Source organism: Colobus angolensis, unplaced genomic scaffold, assembly GCF_000951035.1.
Source record: "Colobus angolensis palliatus isolate OR3802 unplaced genomic scaffold, Cang.pa_1.0 Scaffold229, whole genome shotgun sequence".
NCBI lineage: Eukaryota > Metazoa > Chordata > Mammalia > Primates > Cercopithecidae > Colobus > Colobus angolensis.
In genome coordinates, this window is record NW_012115477.1 from 130,594 (window position 1) to 136,415 (window position 5,822).

Sequence of the window (5,822 nt, forward strand, 5' to 3'; positions counted from 1 at the left end):
ATAAAATAGGTTAGTTTTACATATGATATAATCTTCTTTTCAATCCTAATGTTTTGGTAATCATTTTTGAAAGCTATTATTGTAACCAAAGTCTTTGCTGTCATCCCTTTTCTGATTTTTATAGCTTCTAGGGAATTCAGGTAAATAATGAAAGTCCAAGGAGGATCAACTTCTGAACTAGAAGGTATAAATCATGATTCTTCAGACCTTCCGATTAAACCAGGGTTATTTCTCTCAGCTGAACCTGTAGGACCCTAGGGAGACTGGAGTTTGTTGAAATGTGGGACTGTATCAGAGTTTGAGGTTTTATTTCTTTATGGATTTCATTTAAAAAATTAATTCTAAACACAAACTTCTTGTAATTCCTTGGTATATTTTGTTTTTATGATATTGCTCATTTTCTTAAAAAGTACAGCTGGGAATGGTGATTCAGACTTAGAAATAGCTAACTGTGGCAATTTCCTTTGTTGTTAGAATGATCATAAAATTTATTTTCTCAAAATGAGATAGTTTTGAGAATAAAATTAGTGTCAATTTTTTTCAGGGTGTGAAAATGTTTTAAGTTTAATTAATTTATTAATTGTAATTATTTATTAGCCAATAAATATATTTAATTTGCTTCGAAAGACCATAAAATATCTATTCAAAATTAAATTACCTCTAAAAAGAATCATGATATCTATTTACTCGTATGCCAGAAATTATGAGTTGATTATCTAAACGACAAAAATTACATACATAAAATTAAGTACTTACGTACTTTAGGCAGTTTCTTGTTTGTTTCTAATACCATGTATATTTTTCAGAAGAAATCATTTAAAAATGTCTTATTTTTAATTTTTAAAATAAAATTACCTATAGTTATTTTCAGAGTTGCATTTTAGGTTTAATGCATTAAAATGCATCAAAATTATTAATACCTTTAATGTAGTTTGCTCCATGACCGAGTATATGTTCAAATGAGAAAATATTATCTTTATAGGTGCTCAGGTGTGATGTACACTCAGAGGGCTTCTGGAGGATATTCTTAATTCTAATCCCTACTAGAAATGCATAAATATTTCAGCCCAAATATTTTTACTAAGATCCTTTTTTGCTAAAATCCCAAATATCATCTTTAACAAGTGTTTTTATAAAACAAAATTTTAAAAAATTGCTTTTCTCTATCATTATTTTGAATGTTTTGCCAGATTTAGATGCCGCAACATGTAAGACCTATTAAATTCATTTAATTCAATGACAGAATATAACTTCAACCAATTAAAAAAGTTATCTAAATCAAAAGTTATTAATATTTCTCACAAGTCAATTTATTCTAAACCACAATTATAACACTGAAACATTTATTTTTTATGCTGTTTGAATGTTAAGTATTGAGTTTATTCCATTCCTACCTTACTCTTGTGGGATTAAATTTTAGTATCTTCCTGTATGCAAATTAGTTTTCAATAACTATATTTCACTATAAGCTATGCGTGTTTTTAGGCTTTTATGTTTCATTTATTGAATACTTTTATTGAGCATTTCTAACTGAATTTGAACTGAATAGAAGCAAAATTCATAAAGCTCATTTAGAAAAAAAACTTCAGTATCATTTTTAGAGTGAATTACAAAGCAATCCTTTGACAACTCAAATATTTCTAAAATCTAATTAATAATAAGCAGCAAAGAAAGGGTTCATACCTCCATGGTTAAGGAGGCTTTTGTTTTTTGTTTGTGTTTAATGTCAGTCTTGATTCAAATTTTTCATAGTTCTGTTACTCTTAATGTGTATGTAAAAACATTTTCAATTTTATCAATGATAGCTTTTGCTTTGATTCATAAAAAATATTAATGCAACTTTTTTGGATGTGATATGAATTATGTGTTAACCAGAACTTGTGAACCTTAAGTTTTTATACTAAGAAAATTATTTTTACTAGGACAACGAAAGTTATTTTCATATGAGCACTACAAAATAAGTTAATCTTTAATGTTTCATTTATTATCTGAATTCACACTAATATCTGATATTTAACATTCAAGGGTGAATTTTCAAAACTAGTCTGGTTTCATAAATTGCATTTAAAAACAATGAATTATTAAGACTAATTTTATATTTGAAGCGTATGATGACATTGGGTTAAAACTAGTATCATTTAACTGTTCATGAAGTTCTACTAATGTAATCAAAATATTATTGCTTATGGCTTTACTTTGCCTAGTTACACAAAGCTACTTGCAGTTATAACTGAGCAAAGTTAATTTTAAATAGTCATTTGATATAGTGAAAATACAGGTGATATGGTTTGGATTTGTGTGCTTGCCCAAATCTCATGGTGAATTGGAGGAGAGGCCTGGTGGGAGGTGACTGAATTACTGGGAGCAGATTTCCTCCATGCTGTTCTCCTGAGAGTGAGTGAGTTCTCACACTAACCATTCCTATACCAAGTCACTTGGCTTTATTAGCAAGTGTCTTTTATAATTTTCTTGAAGTGGATGCCAGTTATTACACCTGGGAAAAATTAGTAAATGAGAAAGAAGTTATTGCTTGTCGTGTTTCAGGTTTAACCACACGAGAGAATTTCACTTCCCTGCACATGTATTTGAAATCCTAAGAAGCAAGATCATGCAAACGCATGGAAGAAAAGAATAGGTCTATTATAACCATTCTGTATTATTTTAACAATTCCTTACTCAGAATGTAAAAGAATTCAGACATATGGTAAATTGAATGGAAGAATGGAACAAGAACATGAACTGGAACTGTCACTGCCAAACTGGAAATGCTGGTTGCCCTATAAATAGCTGTATTGCTGTGTTTCCAATTAGTGACTGAAGCATTACAGAAGCATGCCTGGCTTCTTTCTAACAACCCACAGTGACATAGTGAAAAATTGGAATTATTACACTGCCAGACAGCAAGCAAGGATCAAAACCAGCATGTTGTTTAAAATATGTTATCTCTTTTCATATTTGATATTCTATGTGTGGGTTTGGCCTTATGTGCACATATCAAATTAATAAAATAGCGTGTACCATTTTAACAATAATAAAGTTGAAAAGAACTACAAATATAATCACATGGAGTGTAAAAATCAAAACTCTGATATCTTTATACAATTATCATTTAAATTAGTAAAAGTATGATGGATGTGATATTCTATAAATTGAATTTTTACATTTATAATATCAGATGTGATATGACATTGTGTTTAAAGAAAAAAGGGAGGCCAGTAGAATACACTGAATTATAGGTTTCCAGATAACAGATGTGTCTGTAGCCATGTATCCTTTACATATTGTAATGTATGCTATCTTGTTTTACATATTTTGGGTTTTGCATTTATTACAGTTTAGGTATTGAATTGATTTTTTAAAATTATGTGTTAGTAGATTATATCATTATGTGTGAATTTCATTTTAAGATAGTAAAAAGAGAGTGGCAAAATATTTGTAATATTTTGTAATCAGGGATTTGAAACAAATATGATTAAAAAAATCTCTGCTCTAGCCAAACTGTATTATTTTATTCATCCCTTGACAGTCTTTGCTTCTGTAGCTTTCCATATTTATTTCTTTTTACCTATCATAGTCTCCTTTATCCTCCCCCAACACATTTGCATAGACCATGTTCTATGGCTTCATCAGTCACAATTTAAATCACTTTTATGAAACATATCCCAAGTCATTATTTTCTGGACTTCCAAAGTCTTTTATCTGTATCTTCTTTTTTCACAAATATCTATTAGTAACAAGGATACTAGCTTTTCATGTTATTTCTTTTTAGTTCCGTAAGTTCTTTGATGGTTGAATGAGTCATCTTTATATTTAAATCATATAGCACACACTTTTCTTAGCATGTGACAGAAGCCCAATAATTTTGGTTGAAGAAATAAAGGTAACACTTCAAATACATATTAACTTTGAGTTGTATGAAGAAAGAGAGTACTAAATGAAGAAATATTAGCATGGGTAAAAGCACATCCACAAACAAAGGAGAATTTCTAAGCATTAGAGAGAACCTACATTTTCAGAACTAAAAGAAGACAAGATGAAAATGTGGGTCTGACCCAGGTTGTGGAGGGCCTTATCTGCCAATATAACAAATTCATAAGAACTCTGTAAGTGTGGGAAGTCTTTGGGGATTAGATTACAATACATAAAATGGATAGAAGTTGTGTAAATACAAGTTCAGATGACCAGTTAGTAAGCAATTTTATTAGTTCAAATTAGAACTAATGACCTCAGTCAGGGAGGTTGGCATAAAAAAATAAAAGAGACAACATATGTGAGGGATATCATGTAATGTCAACAAACATTTATGACAAAGCAAGAGGCTTATTTAAAAAATGTCATGAGGTTTATTGCTTCATAATGCAATGACATTTTAAGAGAAATACATGTTAGAGTGGGAAGACTCTTTTATTTTGAAGATGAAATTTCATTATGAGTTTGAGGAAACATCTAGGTAGAGCTGTCCAGTTGGGAAGTAGGTCCCGAAAGTTAGGAAACAGGTTCACCCACATAGAAGTGGTAACTAAAGCTGTGACTATGGGGAGAAGGAAAAAGAATGTGATAGATGAAATAATGCCCTCCTCTGAAAGATATTGGATCCTGATCCTCAGAACCTGTGACTCTGTTGCAAAGAAATTTAAAGTAAAAGATGAAATTACTTCCTAATCTGCTAATTTTAAGATAAAGAGATTATACTGGATTATCTGAGTCAGTGCAATATAATCACGGGGTGTGTAAAAGTGGAAAGGGAAAGCCTAGAGTAGGTCATGGTGACTCAGAATAAGAAGGCTTGGCCTGACTTATCAAGTCTGAAGTTGGAGGAAGGGGACTATAAGCCAAGGAAAGCAGGTGGTCGCTACACTGTGAAAAAAGGTGAGGGAGCGGATTCTCTACAAGTATCTTCATGAAGAACACAGCCCTGCTAACACCTTGACATCCAATGATCCCATTCTAGGTTTCTGGCCTCCAAAGGAGTGAGACAATATATTTTTATTCTTTTAAGCCATGAAGTTTGTGGTAATTTGTCATAGAACCAACAGAAATCTAACAAAGAAAAAGCAACAGTAATGAGAGCTCATCAGAAGCAAATATACAGAGGTTACGAGTGAATAAGATCTGTAAGTGTGTTACAGGATTTGGTAACTAATGGATCAGTAATGACCTGTGAAAAGACAATGGGAAGAGAAAGGCAGTGAGGAGAGAATATTAATTTTGAATACAATTTTCTGGTTTTTAAAAAATATTCCAAGAAACGGGTTAGACTTGAATATTGGCCATATTTCTCAAAACAATCTTTCCAGAAAGATATCCCAACTTTACATACACAACTGACATCCAGGGAAATGTTTTCAGTTGCTCATGACTAGAACTGAAAGGGCTGAGATTTGACCACATATTTGTTTGGTTTCAATACCTATGCTCCTTCTACTATGATTCCTAAACTTCGTGGAAATCAAATTGCAAAGATTTAAAGAGGGAGCAGGTAAAGATATGAGTGGATTGAGTTTAAATCAATGAGTTCAAGGCATCTGTTCTTTAGAAAAAAGACGTGATGATTCCTTAAAATCAGCACTTATCAACCTTGGCCCTATTGACATATTATGCTGGATAAATGTTTTCCGTAGGAGGATGTCCTGTGTGCTGCAGGATGTTCAGCAGCATCCCTGGCCTCTGCTCACTTGATGCAAGTAGCACCTTCTCCAGGTAGGATTGAAACCCCTCAAAATTTCTTCACAAATTGCCAAATGTCCTATGGGAGCTAAAAATCACCTTAGGTTGATAATCGCTGTCTTAAATATACTGTGGAGTTAAGAAAAAGTTTTGTT